Source organism: Anomalospiza imberbis, unplaced genomic scaffold (genome assembly GCF_031753505.1).
Source record: "Anomalospiza imberbis isolate Cuckoo-Finch-1a 21T00152 unplaced genomic scaffold, ASM3175350v1 scaffold_47, whole genome shotgun sequence".
Classification (NCBI taxonomy): Eukaryota; Metazoa; Chordata; class Aves; order Passeriformes; family Viduidae; genus Anomalospiza; species Anomalospiza imberbis.
Genome location: NW_027100078.1, coordinates 669002 through 691654, shown reverse-complemented (window position 1 = coordinate 691654; position 22653 = coordinate 669002). Strand labels below are relative to the sequence as shown.

The window sequence follows — 22653 nt, the reverse complement described above, 5'->3', positions numbered from 1 at the left end:
ATGAGGAGCCCCCACACAGCGCACTCGTTCGTGTCTGATCCGGAGCTTTCCCGAGGCATTACTCCTGCAGCTGACCTCGTGGCCAGACCAGAGGGCTTGGTGACCTCTGGCCTTCCCGAGGCTTCTCTTCTGCAGGTGCCCTCCAGGGCAGACCGTGGCATTTGCTTAGCACGGTCCTTGACAAGGAGTCTCCTGTCCTTGTGGCTGGAGCCCCCAAGACCAGAGTGCAGGACTTGCTGTCCTGTAGCCTTGCCAAGACTTCACTCTGCAGCACTTGCTGACTCGGACCTTTTCCAAGCCACCTTCTCCTGCAAGCAGCCATGAATCCAGGCAGTGACGTAGAGCACAGGCCTGCGAGCGTGCCCAAGCTGGCCTGGGGGAAGGAGGAGAAAGAAGGCCCTGGGACTGTCCCAGCACAGCAGCCTGAAGAGGTGGTGCAGTTCCAGCCACTGCAGAAGGGTGAGTGCCAGAGCTGGGCTGCAGGGCTGGTGCCTGCAGCCAGCTTGGCCCCATCCCATCCCATCCCATCCCATCCCATCCCATCCCATCCCATCCCATCCCCTGGGCACTTGCCCATGGACAGGACGGAATAGGGGCCAGGGCAGACACCCCACAGCCGTGCTCCATCCCCTGGGGCATCCCAGGGCTGTCCCTGCCTGGGGAGCGCAGGGCTGGGCTGTGTTCTCCGGCCTCTCCCACAGCCCCTCAGCTCAGGCTGTGCTCGCTCTTCTCCAGGTGCAGCCATGCAGCGCACACAAGAGCAGGACCCCGCCCGTGGCCTCTTCCGCAGAACAGCGCAGGTACCTGCAGCCATCCCCAGCTGGGCTGGGCCTGCTGTCACCGCTCAGCCGAGCACCGTGCTTGGAGCATTCCGTGGAACATCCCTGGCTTCCTGCCTTTCTCCTACAGCTGGTTTGCAAATTCATCAAGAGGATTCGGGAGGAAGAGACCAGCACCATGGGCACAGGGCTCAGAGCATATTCACACATCTCCAAAACCAAGACCTGTGCTGCCCTGCTGGATATGCTCGTAGAGGAGGGGTTTTCCAATCCAAAGCAAGTAAGCAGCCTGTGGCCAGGATTTCATCCTCCCAGGAATTGCTTGGCCTCCCAAGCCATGCCTACTGGTCACTGGAAGCCTTTGAGGCCATGGCAGTGTGGTGGCAAGGGAAGCACTTCTCTGGGGAAGCTGGGGACATTCCTCCCTCTGGCAGCTTTCCAAGTCTCCCCGTGCCTTCTCCAGGTGCCTGCCATGGTGAGGTACATCCACCTGTGGCTCATGGCCAGTCAGTTTGCTGAGCACAGGCTGAACAGGGCCCTGCTGCATCTCACCGAAGAACAGCCTGCTGATGCAGTAATGTGTCCTGGTTTTGGGCAAATTTGGGAGAAAACCTTCAGAAGGAGCCCCCAGAAAGCAAACCCACACAGCCTCACCTGAGCTCACCTGGCTCAGGAAGAATTTCCTCAGAGAGTAGTGGAAACAACCTGTTTATTGAGCAGGCAAAGCACTCCCCAGCACAAAAAATGAACAACACCAGATGACAAAAACTCTTTCTACGCTCTGAAGAGGTGACAAATTCAGAAAGTCTCTGCTGGGAGTGGTTGCCCAGTTATCGGTCTCCGGCACTAGGGGTGGCTGCTGCACGTCACAAAATGCTGGCTCTCAGTGTGTCTTGGTGTCTCCCATGTCCCAGTCCTGAGCAGGTTCAAATGGTATTCAGGAAAGGGAAAGAAAAAAAAAACAGTCCAGGGAAAAAATTGGATTGCCTAGCTAAACTAACTAATAAGCAAAAGCAAGGGCAAAAGCAAAAAGCAGGAGCAAGAGCAAAGCGAAAGCAAGCAAGCCAGCAAGTAAGCAAGAAAGCCAGCAAGCCCTAGCCTCTCTCCTAGACACAGACTGTGAGGGGAGGTGAGCCGGGTGATAACAAGACAAAACAAACCTTCACTTTTCGGAGCCAGTCCTGAAGGCACAGAACATAACATCAAGCATAAACAGAACACATGATTGGGGATGCAAGCACCATAACGTCACCCTAGGACATTCCACCCCTTATCTCCAAATCATCAACATACTACCAAACGTCATGTAAAAACTTCATCAGGTAAAAACTTCCATCTTTCACTTACTCAGACACATTTCCTTCCATCTCACTTGCTCAAACCTTTGACACACATTTCCTTCTATATCACTTGCACAAACCTTCGACACTTACACATTTCCTTCTGTCTCATGTTGGTGTGGTTTAATGCAAAGACAGTGGCAGGAACATCCAACAAACAGTGATATTTGCATATGAGATCTCCCTGAGGTACACATCGTGTTCTTCCATATTTCTGCATTATTCACCGTGTACAACCTGGTCCCTGAGCAAAGACAATCCCACAAATGGGTTTGTCTGTACTCGAGGCAGAATTGATCCACACTGTCTTCCCTAACAAACCTCTGATATGTGCCACTGGGATTTTATCTACCTGGATCGGAACAGCATATAAAAAGGAGCAGTTCCAAACATATGGCACATTATGCCAATCAGCCTTCTGATGAGCCTGTGACATTTCTTACTCAACAGTGACATTGCAGTGGTGGCCACCAGGCCGGCTTGCCAAGGGAGGCTTCTGGCCATGCCCTGCAAGCAGCTGCTGCTGCCAAGGTGCCTTTGGTGCCTCAGGCTCTCCCTGGCACAGCTCCCAGCACGGCACTCTGCCCTTGTGCCCGAGGCCTTCCCTGTGCTGGGGCTGGCCTGGGGCTTTTCCTGCAGTGGGACCTGCCCTGCTCCTGGCACAGGAAAGGCAGTTCCTGCTGGAGCAGGAGGCTCTGCCTGCGGTGGGCTCAAACCACTCCAGCAAGGCCCTGGTGACGTCAAAATTGCTTCATAGAGCAGAATAGTCTATAATTGGTATAGCTCCTATATTGAGGAGTAAATAACTATATTTTAAATTTTATTCTGTGTTGTAAATAGACCGTTTTATTTAATAATGATCAGAATCAATCATAGCTGTATTTATACAGATTTATCTGGTATTACATCATTAATATTTGGGACAAATTGCATTAAGGTTCAATTCCACCTGTCCAATCTGCAGGGTCGGGATGGGATCCAGCCGCTGCCAGTCTCTTCTATTAGAAGGAATTCTAGAAGTCTAGGGGTCCTGCAGGGATTTGAGGATCCATGGTGGCTGTTGGGTGTCATTTCTCCACCTCATGACTCAGCAGGAGTTTCTCCAATAAAGAAATAAAGCTTTTGCCTGAAGCTCCCACTCTGCCCATGACAGGAACCCCTGGGAGTGTCTGTGACATCCCGGCTCTTTGGCAGCCTGGGGACTCCTGGGATGTCACTGTGGAGCCCCCATGAGTGCCTGTGACAGATCGGTGCCTTTGCTGCCAAAGGACCCCTGGGATGTCACCATGGGATGGCTGTGACTGCCTCTGACCACACGGCTCTTTACCATCCCCAGAAACCCCTGGGAGGTCTCCATGGAGCCCCTGTCTCTGCCTGTGACATTCCAGCTCTTGAACAGCCTGGAGACTCTTGGAAAGTCCCCATGGAACCCCTCTGAGTGCCTGTGACAAATTTGATCCTTAGCAGGCAACCATCACCAGGACTCCCTGTTGCTGTGGTCAGTTTCCATGGCAACCATCACCAGCCCCTGTTGCTATGGTCAGTTTCCATGGCAACCATCACCAGCCCCTGTTGCTATGGTCAGTCCCTGGGCAGCTCCATGGAGACCCCATGCCAGGGGTGGTTGCCATGGACACCAGCTCAGGCCTGGAGCCAGAGCCCGTTGCCATGGCAACCATTGGCAGTCCCATCCCCAGGGCCATGGGATCCCAGAACCACAGAACTGGCTGAGCTGGGAGGGACCCATCAGGATCCTCGAGTCCAACTGCTGGCCCTGCACAGGACACCCCAACAATGCCAGCCTGGGCCTGGCAGCGGTGTCCAAACGCTGCTGGAGCTCAGAGAGCCCTGGAGCTGTGACCCTTCCCTGGGGCGCCTGGGCAGTGCCCCAGCAGCCTCTGGGCAAAAACCTTTTCCTGAGATCCAACCTCAGCCTGCCCCGACTCAGCTGCAGCCGCTCCCTCCAGTCCTGTCCCTGGGCACCAGAGTGAAGAGGTTCCCACAGCCCCAGCCAGGGACCCGCTCCCAAGGCTGTTGCCATGGCCACCAGGGCTGGGACCAGCTGGGATGCTCGGTTTCCAAGGGCCGGGGTTCAGGAATGGGATTCCCCAATTTCCTGCTCCCCCTAAAAACCGTGCTGCCGCTCACTGCCCTCCCGCCTCCCATGGAAAGCACAAAAGGCAAAGATCCTGGGCTGGGAGGAGAAAAATTTACTGTGAACAGCAACGAGACAAGGAACAAACAGGAACAGAAAAAATACTGATAACAGAAGGGATAAGAAAAACTATTTACAGGGAAGACTACATCACAACTGACTGGCTCTTCCTGGCCATGTATTTCCTCCTGCCTGGAAAGGACACCCTTCTCCTCGGGGACAGAGAGAGAGAGAGAGTCCCTTTGCTGCCCCTGGCAATGACCTGAGGTAGGAGTGAATGTAATGACAGGGCCATGGCCAGACCCTCATGTTCTTTGATCCCACACCATGTCATTGGCAAGGGCAGGAAGAGATCTCTTCCCAGCATGCATCACAGGGAACATGGATCACCAGGGCTCTTCCCAACATGGGTTCTCCCATGGGGGATGAAGCTGGAGCAGTGCACAAAGCTCTTCCTGCAGTCCGGGCACTCACAGAGCTTTCCTTACTGGTGCCTCCGTTGGTGTCTGGTCAAGTGAGAGCTCTGGGTGAAGCTCTTCCCACACTGGGGACACGTGTAGGGCCTCTCCCCGGTGTGGATGCGCCGGTGCTTGACAAGGGTGGAGCTGTGCTTGAAGCCCTTCCTGCAGTCGGGGCAGTGGAAGGGCCTGTCCTCTGTGTGAATGCGCTGGTGCAGGAGGAGTTGGGAGCTGGTTGGAAACCTCTTCTCACACGCGGGACACTCGTATGGCCTCTCTCCAGTGTGGATCATTTGATGGATGATCAGTTGGGACTTCTGGCTGAAGCCCTTGCCACATTCCCCACACTTGTATGGCCTTTCTCCAGTGTGGATCCTCTGGTGGCTGATCAAGTGGGACTTCTGGCGGAAGCTCTTCCCACATTCCCCACACTCATAGGGCCGTTCCCTGGTGTGGATCCTCTGGTGGCAGATCAGGCTGGAGCTCTGGCTGAAGGTCATCCCACATTCCCCACACTCATAGGGCCTCTCCCCGGTGTGGATCCTCTGGTGGCTGATCAAGTGGGACTTCTGGCGGAAGCTCTTCCCACATTCCCCACACTCATAGGGCCGTTCCCTGGTGTGGATCCTCTGGTGGCAGATCAGGCTGGAGCTCTGGCTGAAGGTCATCCCACATTCCCCACACTCATAGGGCCTCTCCCCGGTGTGGATCCGCTGGTGACGGAGGAGACTGGAGCTGGTCTGAAAACTCTTCTGACACTCGGGACACTCGTAGGGCCTCTCCCCCGTGTGGATGCGTTGGTGGATGACGAGGGCAGAGCTGCAGCTGAAGCCCTTCCCACACTCCCCACACTTGTAGGGCCATGCCTCGGTGTGGATCATCTGGTGGCAGATCAGGTTGAAACTCCTCCTGAAGCTCTTCCCACACTCCAAGCACTTGTAGGGCTTCTCCCCATCATGAACCTGCTCATGCACCACCAGCTCTGAGCTCTGGCTGAAGCTCTGTCCACCTTCCTGGCACAGGGTGGGTCTTTCCTCCTCAGAGCACCCTGGGTTGGGTTTGCAGCCCCTCCTCCTGCGGGATCTCCGGGGCTTTTCCTCCCTGTTGGATTTCTGCGCCATGGAGTTGCTCAAAACAGCCTCTTCCACAAGGTTCTGCCGCGGGGATTTGTCTTTCCTGGTTTCCATCCTCAGCTCCTTCCCTGGGGGAGGAAGGACAAGGAGAGGATGGGATTTGCCTCCATGCCAGAGGGAAGGGGAAGAGAATCCCCCCAGTGTGTCCCTGGCAGGATGGCATCGACAGCAGGGTTGTCCTGCAGCCGGGAGCCACGCTGGGCTGGGAGATGGAGCAGGAGAGAGGGGGAAAGGGGCACTGACTTCCTCCTCAGCTGCCCGGGGGTGCCAGGCCTCCTTCTTCTTCCTCGCAGCTACCTCCTCCATCTGGTGAAGGTTTGGAGATAGGAAATTCTGTTTTGGGAGAAAAACAAGGGATGAGCACAATGAGTTTTATACTGGTTTGAAGGCAAACCAGGGGGAGAGTCTAAGCCAGAATTACAATTTAGTAAGAATATTAAGATCAAGACAATGAAACAGAAACACTGGCTTAGACTGACAGAGTCAGGATTTAACCTGACACCCCGTTGGTCAGGGTGGTGGTAGCAGTCTGATTAAATGGTGTCTGCAGTCCTGTTGGAGTGATGAACGTGATTCTGTCAAAGCGGTGATCCTGTGGAAGGGTCTGGTCTTCCTCTGAAGGTCCAGTGGTGGTTACGGAGCTCTTGTCCTCTGGGAATCCAGTAGGCAAGGTGGTCCTGGTGTTGGAAGGGTGAGATTATATCCAGGTAGGAATGTTTGGTTCCTCCCCCTGGGCGGAGCATCCCACAATGGGATGATGTAATTTTATCAGTCCTGCAGTGGCACTCAATGGCCCATTAACAGAAGATAGCCCCTGGAGGGCGTTATCAGGGCTGAGCCATGGAAGAGATAAAGAACACTGCCCCACCTGTTTATCACAGTTTATGAAGATGGTGACTGAAAACATACTTTGGGTTACATCTTACATTGCACCCTGAAACAGTGAGGCAATCCCTGCTCGGGGTGGGGGGTGAACACCACCCCCCTTTCCAAACTGGCTCAGGTGTAAAACCCCCACCCTGGGAAGGCCACGCACACAGGGGACAATGTCACACTTGCCCCACCTCAGGGGAGGTCTCTGTCCCTGTCACTCCCTTGCTCTCCCCCCTTTTCTCTTTCTTCCATCTCTCCCTCTACCTCACATTTACTGTTCAATAAAATCCACTTGGGATTTGGTCTCGTTAGCACCTTAATTGTGGCAGAAGCACCTCTCTAACAATTTAATTAACCAGATTGAGACATTATTTTGGTGCAGTGAGTTCAGGGCGCTGTTGTCTGACCCCAAGTGCCTTTGACAACAGCATGGTTTCCTCCTCTCAGGAGGTTCTGGCTCTTTCTGGAGGAACTCTTGGAAATTTCAATTCAGGTTCTTCAGTGTGACTTTTGGGAGAACTTATGAGGAAAATGGCTGCTGTGGGTGGCCAGTGTAAAGAAAATATTTTGTTGTCCTTCCTAGAAAAGTTTGTTAAAATCGCTGGAGGAAAGGGAGCAAATGATACCAGCAAGACTGACAAGGATCATTCGGCACAAGGTGAGGAACACAAGGCTGCACGAAGTCGTACAAGAAGCCCAGCTCAAGTGTCTAAATTCCCCAATAAGTCCCAAATTCACAGGCTTGGGGGCTTTGCCAAATGAGTTAGTTAGATATGATAGTTAGAGAAAGTAGCATGTACTTTTAGTATCCTCTTTTATATAGTATATTAATGCATTATAGCATAATTATAATAAAGAAATCATTCAGCTTTCTGAACTGCTGTTAGACATCTTCATTCTTCCTATTGGGTTCACCTGCATCTACAACAGCCAAATGTGAGAATCATTTTTCTCTTCATCCCTGTCACCATTGTGACAGGTAGACTGAGCTTTCCCTTCCCTTTATTAATCTGTATTGGGCCGAAGTTCCACTTTTCTTTTATCTGAACCTGCCAGTAGCTGAGCTGGAGCTGTGCAGGAACCAATGAAATTTGGAATTGCCACAGAATTGCTTCTATTGTCGGTTTGTTCATGTTTGGGATTTGTTTGCATTTCCATCACAAGTGACTTGTGGGAATATCAAATATTCATCAAAGTATTTTATGCAGAGTTAAGTTTGATTTCTGCTGAGATTATTTTGTCTGGTGCCGAAGGGATGCTCCAGGGCAGTCTGTGCCTCTCGCCCTGGAGGATGCTTGGGAGGGGCTTGGGGGGGTTGTCCCTGTCCCTTTTACCCCAGGCCATTCCCCAGGGTCTGTCCCTGTCATCCAAAGCCATTCCCCAGGGGGTGTCCCTCTCTCACCTCAGACCATTCCCCATGGGGTGTCCCTGTCCCTGTCACCCCAGGCCATTCTCCAGGGGGTTTCCATTGTTCTCACCCCATGGAATGCCTGGGGGGTCTCCCTCCCTCTCACCCTGTGCCAGGAGTTGTTTGGGGCAGTCTCTGTCCCTCTCAGCCCTGGGAGTGCTCGGGGGTCTTTGTCCCCTTGCCCTGGGGGATGCTCGGGGGGTCTCCATCCCTCTGGCCTCAGGGAATGCTTGTGCAGGGCTGGGGACCAGGGGCTCTGTGTCCCTCTCACCTCTGAGGGTGCTCAGGGCGGGGGGGCTCTCCAACATTCTCATCCCTGGGGAGGTGGGGGTTTCTCTGCCCCTCTCAGCCCTGGTGTGACCCCGCCCAAATGTCATCAGGGTCAGAGGGACAGAGACATCCCCAAACGCCCAGAAAGGCTGAACCTGGGATTTGATTTGGGATGAGGATTTAGGAAGAGGGTGGAATTGGGGCTGGGTTTGGAGTTGGGACTGAGATTTGGATTAGAGCTGGGATTGGGGTTAAGGCTAGTCATGGGATTGGCTTTAGGGCTGGGGTTGGGATTGGGTCTGAGGCTAGATAATTCTGCCTCTGGGATGAGATTAAATACAGAACTGTGAGTGTGTCTAAATGTGGAGTGAGATTGAGAGCAGGATCAGGGTCAGGTTTGGGACTGAGCGCACGCAGAGCGGGACAGGGGGGATGTCACTGCAGGATGTCCCTGGAATCGTCCCAGCCCTCCTCAGGCACCTCCAAACATGGGGGGCAGCTGGGTTCTCCAAGATCCAGGTGCTCCCACACTGCCCCTCAATACCAGGCGAGCATTCCCTGTGGGCAGCCCTGAATGTGACCCTTGGGGCTCTGGGATCAGCCTTCACATCCCTGTGGGAGCAGCTGCAGACATGATGAGAGATTTTTCCCCTGCCTCTTTCCTGAGGAAGGGTGAAGCCCAACTGTCCTTTCCTTCTGGTGCCTTCTACTCTCCTCAGCTGAGGATGTCAAACTCCCCACGAGCAGGAAAGTCCCTATTCCCTGTTTCTTCGTGACTGCTGCGTGGAACATCCATTCAGAATGAAGAACGTTCTGAGAGCCCTGCTGAATGAGAGCGGGAGGAGGTTTGTGAGAAAGGGAGGAAATTGTATTTTGATTGGAAATACAAGTTACAAAATTATTTCTTTCCATCCCATTCCTTTTCAGTCAGTTGCAGTTCTGTTTTCAGAGTGCCACCTTCTCAGTGTTTGTGTCCTCTTTTCTCTCCTGCCTCTCTTTGCCTGCTCTGTGTCTCTCTCAGTGTCTCCCTTGATCCAGGACAGCTCCCACCAAAGGCCCTGCCCTGATTTCATTCCTAATCCATGAGCTACAAGAACTATGGGTGAAGTTATGAAGGCTGGCAGTGAAATGTCACTGTAGGATCTTGCTCCACTTGGCTTCTGGCTCCTTGTTAAGAGCTTTGCCTTCAAGGGCAGGAACATCTTTTCCTGGCTGGGAACTGGAATTCCAGCCCCTGGGAGTGTGTGCCGTGGATCCCAGAGGGGCATTCCCGAGGCTCCCAGGGTGCTGCTCCTGCAGCGGCTCCCAAGGAGCCATGTCACATCAGGGAGAATCTCAAAATCTTGGTTATCTCAGGGATCTTCTATAGTCCTCTGTGGAAGGGGGGGATGGGGAGAAGACAATGAATGCCCATTGAAGCCACCAAAGAGGAACAGGTCATGTTATCAGCAGTGAGCGAGAGCCATTGTCTTCTTGGTCCATCGACCACACCTGGGCAAACATCTCACATTGATCAGGCCAGCCCTCCTCCCTGTGGTAGGGGTCTGAGTCTCAGTCTTTGGGAGGGGCTTCAATCTCCGTCCGTCACAGTGGTCATGAGGCAGATGAGGGGTCTTCCGTGGGAGATCACCAGAGTTACCCCAGAAAGTTCATTTGGCCAAGAGGTGGGAAAATTCGTGGGTTGAGCAGGTATTGTGAAGCAGGTGTAAGCAGGTAGAACAAGCCGCTCCTTGCCAGGCACTGCTCAAAGCGGTGGTCCATGGTGATACAGCAAATACACCTGCAAAAATAATTATCCATCTCTCCAAGCCAGAACTCCGATCGGGGTCTCCAGGATCTCAGTCTCTGCCATTGTGGCAAACGTGAGGCAAAAATGAGGGGAACTTGGGACCGTCTCTTACACAGGGGAGTGCATGTCCTTTGAAGGGGAACGATCCCCACATGCGTCCAGCGCTGCAATAAACACACAGTCTCTACAGCTCCGTACGGGATTTGTGGGGATCGATTTTTCATCCACGTTTCAGCAGCAGAGCTAGCAGACTAAACAGCGTATTTTACCTAGGCTGGCAGCACATTTCACCTAAATACACATGGATTTCTACCCTGTTAAATTTACCCTATAAAATACCCTGTTTCAACTCCCGAGCACCCCCTGGGCTGAGAGGGACAGAGACTCCCTTGAGCACTCCCCTGGCACAGGGGTGAGAGGTAGGGAGACCCTCCCAGGCATTCCCTGGGGTGAGAACGATGGAGAGATGGAGACCCCCTGGGGAATGGCCTGGGGTGAGAGGGACAGGGACACCCCTTGGGGAATGGCCTGGGGTGACAGGGACAGGGACAACCCCCCAAGCTCCTCCCAAGCATCTGCCAGGACAAGAGGCACAGAGACTGCCCTCGAGCATCCCCTGGGCACTGGACAAAACAAACTCGGCAGAAATCAAACTTCACCCTGCATAAAATGCCTTGAGGAATATTTGCTCTTCCCACATGTCACTTGTGATGGAAAGGCAAACAAATCCCAAACATGAATAAACTGACAATAGTAGCAATAATGTGGCAATTCCAAATTTCATGGTTTCCTGCACAGCCTCAGCTCTGCTGCTGGCAGGTTTTGATAAAAGTGAAAATTTGGCCCAATACAGATTATTAAAAGGAAGGGAAAGCTCTGTGTAGCTGTCACAAAGGTGACAGGGATGAAGAAAAAATGATTCTCACATTTGGCAAAGCTCACAAGCCTGTGAATTTGGGAGTTATTTGGGAATTTAACTACTTGAGCTGGGCTTCTTCTAGTGAAACATAAACTTTAAGGGATTTAGAGATTTTAGAGGAGCTAAGATTTTAGTTAGAGATAAGCCTTACTAGAGTTAATTAAAACAAATGAGTAGGCCTTGATAAAGTTAACAGTTAGTAGTTAACTAATAATTGATTGCTTGTCAACACGATGTTTAGTTAGCTGGGTTTATAATGAAGAATATAGAAACTGACAAATAGCTTTTAGGAACATAAGACAGTTGTGGGCCTCCTCTGTTGTGAAACCAATTGAAGACAGGGAATGGGAGCTCTACCAAGGTTCATTTGTCATATTTGCATTGAAAAGGTAGAAAGGTCAGAATGAGGAAGACTTCATTTACGTCCTCATTTTGGGACCCCTCCCCATGAAAGGGACCACCGACCCATTTCAAGGAACAAACTACACATGTTTAATAGCTTTTGAAATGATTAGCATATGAAGTAAGGAATGGGATGTACCAAAATTATGAATATGTATTTGCATTTTGGGTATTCAATACTTGTATGGATAAAAGGACTCTGTAATTATTTGAAAGGTGCAGTGTGTATTTGAGAGCTATTCTGCACGCTGCCTGGCATTGTAATAAACATACACTTTCTAACTTTAAACGGTTAGATAGTTTTTGCCCGTCACAGTTGGATATAGGTACTAGATCAATATCCATATTTCTTTAGTAAATCACTAGGACTTTTGGCAGCCTTGTGTTCCTCACCTTGGGGTGAATGACCCTTGTCAGTCTTGCTGGTATCATTTGCTCCCTTTCCTCCAGTGATTTTAACAAACATTTCTAGGAAGGACAACAAAATATTTTCTTTACACTGGCCACCCACAACAGCCATTTTCCTTATATGTTCTCCCAAAAGTCACACAGAAGAAGCTGCCTCCAGGTGTCCAAGAGTTCCTCCAGAAAGAGCCAGAACCGCCTGAGAGGAGGGAACCATGCTGTTGTCAAAGGCACTTGGGGTCAGACATCAATGCCCTGAACTCACTGCGCCAAAATAATGTCTCAATCTGGTTAATAAAATTGTTAGAGAGGTGCCTCTGCCCCAATTAAGGTGCTAACGAGACCAAATCCCAAGTGGATTTTATTGAACAGTAAATGTGAGGTAGAGAGAGAGATGGAAAGAAAGAGAAGAGGGGGGAGAGCAAGGGAGTGACAGGGACAGAGACCTCCCCTGAGGTGGGGCAAGTGTGACATTGTCCCCTGTGTGTGGGGCCTTCCCAGGGTGGGGGTTTTACACCTAAGCCAGTTTGGGAAAGGGGGGTGGTGTTCACCCCCCACCCCGAGCAGGGATTGCCTCACTGTTTCAGGGTGCAATGTAAGATGTAACCCAAAGTATGTTTTCAGTCACCATCTTCATGAACTGTGATAAACAGGTGGGGCAGTGTTCTTTATCTCTTCCATGACTCAGCCCTGATAACGCCCTCCAGGGGCTATCTTCTGTTAATGGGCCATTGAGTGCCACTGCAGGACTGATAAAATTACATCATCCCATTGTGGGATGCTCCGCCCAGGGGGAGGAACCAAGCATTCCTACCTGGATATAATCTCACCCTTGCAACACCAGGACCACCTTGCCTACTGGATTCCCAGGGGACAAGAGCTCCGTAACCACCACTGGACCTTCAGAGCAAGACCCATCAGGTGATCCCTTCTGCAGGATCACTGCTTTGACAGAATCACGTTCATCACTCCAACAGGGCTGGAGCCTCCATTTCATCAGACGGCTACCACCACCCTGACCAACGGGGTGTCAGCTTATATCCTGACTCTGTCAGATTAAGCCAGTGTTTCTGTTCATTGCCTTGATATTGATTTTTTTTTTATTCAATTGTCATTCTGGCTAAGAGTCTCCACTGGTTTGCCTTCAAACCAGTACAAAACTCAATGTGCTCATCCCTTGTTTTCCTCCCAAAACAGAATTTCCCATTCCCAGACCTTTGCCAGATGGAGGAGAAGGCTACGAGGAAGGGGAAGGAGCCCCTGGAAACCCAGGCAGGTGAGGAGGAAGTCACTGCCCCTTTCCCCCTCTCTCCTGCTCCATCTCCCAGCCCAGCACAGCCCCTGGTTGCAGGACAACCTCTCTGTCAATGCCGTCCTGCCGGGGACGCACTGGGGGGATCTCCTTCCCCTTCCCTATGGCACGAAGGCAAATCCCATCCTCTCCTTGTCCTTCCTCCCCCAGACAAAAAGCTGAGGATGGAGACCAGGAAAGACAAATCCCCACAGCAGAACCTCGTGGCAGAGGCCGTTTTGACCGGCTCCATGGCGCAGGAATCCAACGGGGAGGAAAAGCCCAGGAGATCCCACAGGAGGAGGGGCTGCAAACCCAGCCCAGGGTGCTCTGAGGAATAAATACCCAACCTGTGCCAGGAAGGTGGACAGAGCTTTAGCCAGAGCTCGGAGCTGGTGGTGCATGAGCAGCTTCACCATGGGGAGAAGCCCTACAAGTGCTTGCAGTGTGGGAAGAACTTCAGACAGAGCTGCCACCTGATCTGCCACCAGATGATCCACACCGGAGAATGGCCGTATGAGTGTGGGGAGTGTGGGAAGGGCTTCAGCTACAGATCCAACCTCATCATCCATCAACGCATCCACACTGGGGAGAGACCCTACGAGTGTCCCAAGTGTCAGAAAAGGTTTCCAACCAGCTCCAGTCTCCTTGTACATCAGCGGATTCACACTGAGGAGAGGCCCTTCCGCTGCCCCGACTGCGGGAAGGGCTTCAAGCACAACTCCACACTTGTCAGACACCGTCGCATCCACACCAGAGAGAGGCCCTACGAATGTGGGGAATGTGAGATGAGCTTCAGCCAGAGCTTCAGCCTGATACAGCACCAGAGGATCCACACCAGGGAACGGCCCTATGAGTGTGGGGAATGTGGAAAGAGCTTCAGCCAGAAGTCCCACTTGATCTGCCACCAGAGGATCCACACTGGAGAAAGGCCATACAAGTGTGGGGAATGTGGGAAGGGGTTCAGCCAGAAGCCCCATCTGATCGTCCACCAAATGATCCACACTGGGGAGAAGCCATATGAGTGTCCCGAGTGTAAGAAGAGGTTTCCAACCAGCTCACATCTCCTCCTGCACCAGCGGATTCACACAGAGGAGAGGCCCTTCCGCTGCCCTGACTGCAGGAAGGGCTTCAAGCACAACTCCCACCTCGTCACCCACCGGCGCATCCACACCAGGGAGAGGCCCTACAAGTGTCCCCAGTGTGGGAAGAGCTTCACTCAGAGCTCTCACTTGACCAGACACCAACGGAGGCACCAGTAAGGAAAGCCCTGCGAGGGCCCCAACTGCAGGAGGAGCTTTGTGCACTGCTCCAGCTTCATCTCCCATGGGAGAACCCATGTTGGGAAGAGCCCTGGTGATCCACATTCACTGTGATCCATGCTGGGAAGAGATCTTTCCCTTTTCCTGCCCCTGCCAATGACATGGTGTGGGATTGAAGAACATGAGGGTCTGGCCATGGCCCTGTCATTACATTCACTCCCATCTCAGGTACATTGCCAGGGGCGAAAGGGACTCTCTCTCTCTCTCTCTGTCCCTGAGGAGAAGGGTGTCCTTTCCAGGAAGGCGGAAATACATGGCCAGGAAGAGCCAGTCAGCGGTGTTGGAGTTTTCCCTGTAAATAGTTCTTCTTATCACTTCTGTTATCAGTATTATTTCTGTTCCTGTTTGTTCCTTATTTCGCTGCTGTTCCCAGTAAATTGTTCTTAACCCAGCCCAGGATCTTTGCCTTTTGTGCTTTCGATGGGAGGTGGGAGGGCAGCGAGGGGCAGTGCGGTTTTAGCAGGAGTAGGAAATTGGGGAATCCCATTCCTGAACCCCAGCCCTTGGAAACCGAGCATCCCAGCTGGTCCCCACCCTGATGGCCACGGCAACAGCCTTGGGAGTGGATCCCTGGCTGGGGCTGTGGGAACCTCTTCACTCTGGTGCCCAGGGACAGGAGTGGAGGGAACGGCTGCAGCTGAGACGGGGCAGGCTGAGGTTGGATCTCAGGAAAAGGTTTTTGCCCAGAGGCTGGTGTCCATGGCAAACACCCCTGACATGGAGTCTCCACAGAGCTGCCAAAGGACTGGCAATAGCAACAGGGGGCTAGTGATGGTTGCCATGGAAACTGACCACAGCAACAGGGGCTCCTGGTGATGATTGCCTGCTAAGGATCAGATTTGTCACAGGCCCTCAGAGGGGTTCCATGGGGACTTTCCAAGAGTCTCCAGGCTGTTCAAGAGCTGGAATGTCACAGACAGAGACAGGGGCTCCATGGAGACCTCCCAGGGGTTTCTAGGGATGGGAAAGAACTGTGTGGTCAGAGGCAGTCACAGCCATCCCATGGTGACATCCCAGGGGACCTTGGGCTGCAAAGGCACCGATCTGTCACAGGCACTCACAGGGGCTCCACAGTGACATCCCAGGAGTCCCCAGGCTGCCAAAGAGCCGGGATGTCACGGGCACTCACAGGGGTTCCTGTCATGGGCAGAGTGGGAGCTTCAGGCAAAAGCTTTATTTCCTTACTGGAGAAACTCCTGCTGAGTCATGAGGTGGAGAAATGTCCCCCAACAGCCAACACAGATCCTCAAACCCCTGCAGGACCCCTAGATTTCTAGAATTCCTTCTAATAGAAGGGACTGGCAGCGGCTGGATCCCATCCCGACCCTGCAGATTGGACAGGTGGAATTGAAACTTAATGCAATTTGTCCCAAAAGATTAACGATGGAATACCAGATAAATCTGTATAAATACAGCTATGATTGATTCTGATCATTATTAGATAAAACTGTCTATTTACAACACAGAATAAAATTTAAAATATAGTTATTTACTCCTCAATATAGGAGCTATACCAATTATAGACTATTCTGCTCTAGGAAGCAATTTTGACATCACCAGGGCCTTGCTGGAGTGGTTTGAGCCCACCGCAGGCAGAGCCTCCTGCTCCAGCAGGAACTGCCTTTCCTGTGCCAGGAGCAGGGCAGGTCCCGCTGCAGGAAAAGCCCCAGGCCAGCCCCAGCACAGGGAAGGCCTCGGGCACAAGGGCAGAGTGCCGTGCTGGGAGCTGTGCCAGGGAGAGCCTGAGGCACCAAAGGTGCCTTGGCAGCAGCAGCTGCTTGCAGGGCATGGCCAGAAGCCTCCCTTGGCAAGCCGGCCTGGTGGCCACCACTGCAATGTCACTGTTGAGTAAGAAATGTCACAGGCTCATCAGAAGGCTGATTGGCATAATGTGCCATATGTTTGGAACTGCTCCTTTTTATATGCTGTTCTGATCCAGGTAGATAAAATCCCAGTGGCACATATCAGAGGTTTGTTAGGGAAGACAGTGTGGATCAATTCTGCCTCGAGTACAGACAAACCCATTTGTGGGATTGTCTTTGCTCAGGGACCAGGTTGTACATGGTGAATAATGCAGAAATATGGAAGAACATGATGCGTGCCTCAGGGAGATCTCATCTGCAAATAACACTGTTAGTTGGATGTTACTGCCACTGTCTTTACATTAAACCACACAGACATGAGACAGAAGGAAATGTGTAAGTGTTGAAGGTTTGAGCAAGTGATATAGAAGGAAATGTGTGTCAAAGGTTTGAGCAAGTGAGATGGAAGGAAATGTGTCTGAGTAAGTGAAAGATGGAAGTTTTAACTTGATGAAGTTTTTACATGATGTTTGGTAGTATGTTGATGATATGGAGATAAGGGGTGGAATGTCCTAGGGTGACGTTATGGTGCTTGTATCCCCAATCGTGTGTTCTGTTTATGCTTGATGTTATGTTCTGTGCCTTCAGGACTGGCTCCAAAAAGTGAAGGTTTGTTTTGTCTTGTTACCAGCCGGCTCACCTCTCCCCAGAGTCTGTGTCTAGGAGAGGTTAGGGCTTGCTTGCTTTCTTGCTTGCTTGCTGGCTTGCTTGCTTTCACTTTGCTCTTGCTCCTGCTTTTTGCTTTTGCCCTTGCTTTTGCTTATTAGTTAGTTTAGCTAGGCAATCCAGTTTTTTCCCTGGACTGTTTTTTTTCTTTCCCTTTCCTGAATACCATTTGAACCTGCTCAGGATTGGGACCTGGGAAACACCAAGAAACACCGAGAGCCAGCATTTTGTGACCTGCAGCAGCCATCCCCAGCACCGGAGACTGATAACTGGGCAACTCCTCCCAGGAGAGACTTTCTGAATTTGTCACCTCTTTAGAGCGTAGAAAGACTATTTGTCATCTGGTGTTGTTCATTTTTTGTGCTTGGGAATGCTTTGCCTGCTCAATAAACAGGTTGTTTCCACTACTCTCTGAGGAAATTCTTCCCGAGCCAGGTGAGCAAGGGGCTGTGGGGGTTTGCTTTCTGGGGGCTCCTTCTGGAGGTTTTCTCCCAAATTTGCCCAAAACCAGGACACATTACTACATCAGCAGGCTGTTCTTCAGTGAGATCCAGCAGGGCCCTGTTCAGCCTGTGCTCAGCAAACTGACTGGCCATGAGCCACTGGTGGATGTACCTCACCATGGCAGGAACCTGGCGAAGGCACGGGGAGACTTGGAAAGCTGCCAGAGGGAGGAATGTCCCCAGCTTCCCCAGAGAAGTGCTTCCCTTGCCACCACACTGCCATGGCCTCAAAGGCTTCCAGTGACCAGCAGGCATGGCTTGGGAGGCCAAGCAATTCCTGGGAGGATGAAATCCTGGCCACAGGCTGCTTACTTCCTTTGGATTGGAAAACCCCTCCCCTACGCGCATATCCAGCAGGGCAGCACAGGTCTTGGTTTTGAAGATGTGTCAATATGCTCTGAGCCCTGTGCCCATGGTGCTGGTCTCTTCCTCCCGAATCCTCTTGATGAATTTGCAAACCAGTTGTAGGAGAAGGGCAGGAAGCCAGGGATGTTCCACGGAATGCTCCAAGCGCGGTGCTCGGCTGAGCGGTGACAGCAGGCCCAGCCCAGCTGGGGATGGCTGCAGGTACCTGCGTATTGTTTTTGTTCCCGGTCAGGCTCAGTTGGTCCGGCTGCCTTGGTGTTCTAGGGTGAGAAGGGTATCTGCACACCCTCCTGCCCAAGCACCTTTGGCAGAGCTCCCAGGCACAGGCTAGCCCCAGCAAGCTGTTGTAGTGATATGCAGCTCTTAAGCAGTGTTCAGCTCTTTTAGAAGTGATTTCAGCTCATAGGCTTGCTGGGGTGCCTCGGGCAGACGCAGGGAGAGAGAGACGGGGAGCGCTGTGTGAGGTTCCACCGGAGGATCTTTATTTCATCTTCCGTGAAGGGTTCAGGGACAGCTTTCTTCCAACGAGCTAGGGAAACTGAGGGGTTTTTATAGGGTACAGGGGTTTTGAGAAATGGTCCAATGGTGTGGGTCAGGGTACAAATTGACCTATTGTCTTACAGGAAGATAACAGAGGGTCTGAGGCGCGGGAAAAGGGGTTCTTTTGCTAGTCAGCATGACTATGCATTTTCTCTACCCTTAGGCAGCTAATCTCCAGAGGGGCCTAGCAGGCCTATCTGCTGCAACAACTCCACTTTCTGTATTTAATAAAAAGGCATTCCTAATGGTTCTTTTAAAACAATGGACAAGGCATGAGAACATAAGTAATACAATGACAATTACAATGAAAATCAAAATAATTCCCTTAACCAGGGATGCAATCCATCCAGTTAACCCCCATTTACCAAAAAGGTCATTGACCCAGTCTGGGTTCTTTTCTATTTTCACATCCTTCACAAGTTCTTTCATTTTTTGGATGTTTGCATGGATGGATTCTGAGCGTGACGAGAGATTGAAGCAGCACATCCCTTCGAAGTCCTGGCATCCGTGTCCATGGGCGAGCAGCAAGAAGTCAATCGCTGCGCGGTTCTGGAGAGATGCATGTCTTGTGGTTTCCTCATCCTTTAAAAGATCACTCAGGGCGGCAGATGTAGCGTTGGCTTGCTTACTAAGCCAGCAGCCTAGGTGATTTATTTCACCAAGGGCCTTAGCTGCAGCTACCCATGGTAAGAATAGGGAGACAGCGATTCTTTTTGGTTTATTCCAATTGTATAATCTGGGATCACAATTTTCATCAAATTCCGTATAGGATCTTTTGTGGCGATTTTCCTCCCTTTCTTTTTTCCAATTATGCAACAAGGTAATATTTGGTGTGAGGGTAGAAAGTTTCCCAAGGCTACAGGGACCTCCCTGAAGGTGTGAGGGGATCCCAGCCCATACTCGGTCACCACAGATGAGAAACATTCCTTTGGGTAGTACTTTGGGATGGAGAGAGGACACAGATAACACTCGAGTGGTGTAATTGCACCAATCAGGATAGTTATAGGCTTTGTCAATAGGTGATATATCTTTTCTGTATGTGTTTTTTGGCTGGTTAATTCCTGGGCCATTATTTTTTGGGCGTCTATAGTAAAATTTGACGCAGTATGTTGCTTTGGTGGACCCCAGCAAGTCCAATTCTTGGGGTTCATCTAGGGCATTAGGTAACATTTTTGTCCATTCATCCCAAGTATCTACCGGGTTGGGTCTCTTACCTGTGGTGCGGAGGAGCTCTGAGTTATAGACAGGCCAGTCATCTGCTACGAAAGGAATTCCTACTAGGCATGTGGAAAGTGGGTTATCAACGCTGCCCATGGATAAGCACAGGTTATCCTGATTCAATGTTTTTGCTAAGGTTACCCAAACATTATGGCTAGGCTGTGGGCTAATCCAGCTGCAGGCATATGGTATGGTGAAGAGCATCCAAGCAGAGGTGAAGAGAGCACCAGTTTTCATTTCTGGACAGGGATAAGACTTCTGATAGGGAATATAAGCAAAATTTGTTATCTTTTATGATGGGAGGAGGGGGTTAGGGTTTTTTCCCTCATTCCTTTTCTCTGTTCCTTCCCCCCCCTTTTTTGTAATGTAAGCAAGGGATGGGTAAGCAGGTGTGAGGTTAAGGGTTTTTAGTAAGAGTTGGGAAAGGGAATTATAGGGGTTTTTAGGGGAAAATTTTTTAAAACAGATAATAACATGTAATTTAGAGAACGATTTTGTGTTTAAGCTATGTCTGGCTTATAGCTTGATTAATGCAGCAGAATGTTATTCATCTTTTCTGTTTCTTCTGCTGTCGTGTGATGTGTCGGTTTTTTCTCAGGTATGTGGTTATTCTGCGACGTCTTCGTCTCCAGGCAGAACTTGTCTGGTTTTGAGGCGGTCCTGTATCCGGTTCAGAGGAACTCTTGTCCGTGTCTGACTGAGTAGTGTTTGTAGTGCCTAGGTATGGTTTTATGTGTTTTCCTGGGTACCACCTTGGGCCTGATGGTAGTGAAACACACGCATATCCTCTACCCCAAGTAATTAACTGGAAAGGCCCTGAGATTTGATGAGTCTCTGGGTCCTTCACTAGCACCGGTGGTTTCTCAGCGAGCTTTGCTTGGGTGGTATTTGCAAAGTGGCGAAGCACTGGAGGATCAGGTTCTGATGTTGTGCCATTTAGGAAGTTGATGACATAGAGAGCTTTGCAGAGTCTTTCAACTGGAGATATGATTTTTGTTTCACTTCGCTGCTGGTTGAGGACTCTTTTGAGGGTTTGATGTGTCCTCTCTATGATGGATTGTCCTGTGGGATTTGCAGGTATGCCTTTCTTGTGTTCTATTCCCCACTCACTGAAGAAGTCCTTTAACTTACGAGAGGCATAAGCAGGTCCATTATCTGTTTTGATCTGTTTTGGTACTCCCAGGGTAGCAAAGGCAAGGAGGAAATGCTTTATGGCGTGCTGTGCAGTTTCTCCTGGATGAGATGATGCAAACACTGCTCCAGAAAATGTGTCAACTGACACGTGTACATACTTTGACCTTCCAAAAGGTGGGAAGTGAGTGACATCTGTTTGCCACAGCTGGCAGCTGTTGAGTCCTCGGGGGTTGACTCCTGTTCCCACAGATGGTATCTGGTAGCTTTGGCAGTTTGGGCAGGTAGCAACAATAGCTTTGGCCTGATCTTTTGAGAGCTTAAACATTCTGATCAGGGCAGGCACATTTTGGTGATAAAATGCATGTGACAACTTTGCCTGGGCAAAGATGTCTGGGATGTTGGCAGTCCCTATTGCCATGGCCAATGCATCTGCTTTCCTGTTCCCTTCTGCAATGAAACCTGGGAGGTCAGTGTGTGACCTCACATGCATTACATAGTAAGGTTGTTTTCTGTGGGAGATTAAGCGTATTAATGCAGAAATCAATTGGTGTAACTTTGGATTGGGAACATCTTTTAGAAGGGCTTGTTCTGCCCTCATAGCTATACCTGCTACATATGAGGAATCTGTAATGAGATTAAAAGGTTCATCTTTGAATTTCTCAAAGGCTCTGACAACGGCTGCTAACTCTGCAATCTGTGGAGACCCTTCCACAATTTGGACATCAGATTCCCATTTTTGAGTCTTAGGGTCTCTCCATGTCATTACAGACTTGTGGGATGACCCTGAGCCGTCTGTAAAGACTGTTAGAGCTTTGAGAGGTGTTCTACTTTGTACTAATTTTGGGGTCAGATTAAAGGTTATATTAAAAAGCTTATGTTTTGGGATATGGGTAGAAATTTGGCCTGTATAGCTATCTAGGGCATACTGGAGATTTTCATTATTCTGAAGCAAATGCTCCAGGTCTCCACTGGTTAGTGGCAAGTGTATGCATGTGAACTCACACCCTGCGAGAGAACGGAGGTGAGTTCTGGCCTTTTTTATTAAATGTGCCATAATTTCTTGGAAGGTGGTAATTGTCTTTGTAAGTTGGTTATTTGTAAAGATCCACTCAAGTATCAACAAAGGGTCTCGAAGCTGAGTATCCCACTGGAAAATCAGTCCATGGAACCGAGGTGCTTTTCCCAGGATGACGAGCTGGAAAGGCAGGCTGGGCTCGAAGCGATGGGCTTGGTGTGAAGATAGGGCTTCTTGTACTTTGGTGATGGCATCTCGGGCTTCTGCTGTCAGAGTGCGTGGAGAGTCCAGGTCTCTGCTGCCACGGAGAAGGTTGAACAGTGGAGCGAGGTCCTCTGTTGTAATTCCTAGCAAAGGACGTACCCAATTGATAGATCCACACAGGCTATGTAAGTCTCTCAGAGTTTTTGGGTCGTCTCGGATGACGAGCTGCTGGGGTACGATGGTCCTCTCCCGGATCAGGAATCCAAGATAAGTCCATGGGTTGGTGTACTGTATTTTGTCCTCCCGGATCTCGAACCCTGCTTTTTCGATGATTTCAATAGTCTTTGTAACTGCTTTGTCCAGGTAGGCTTTGTCTGATGCACAAATCAAGATATCGTCCATATAGTGGTAAATAATTGCCTCTGGAAATAGGCTCCGAACGGGAGACAAAACACGAGAAACATACCATTGGCATATAGTAGGCGAGACCTTGAGACCTTGGGGAAGAAAAAGCCAATGATACCTTTTGAGTGGAGCCTCTCTGTTAAGAGAGGGGACTGAAAAAGCAAACCGTGGAGCGTCCTGGGGGTGCAGTGGGATG

At 50.8% G+C, this 22653-nt stretch overlaps 2 pseudogenes; one reads left to right on the top strand and one right to left on the bottom strand.

Annotated features, from left to right (window-relative positions):
• The window catches only part of LOC137466906 (zinc finger protein 850-like), an 807951-nt pseudogene that overhangs the window by 170475 nt on the left and 614823 nt on the right, over positions 1-22653 (top strand).
• LOC137466908 (zinc finger protein 850-like) overlaps positions 1-22653 on the bottom strand; it is a 743182-nt pseudogene that overhangs the window by 114776 nt on the left and 605753 nt on the right.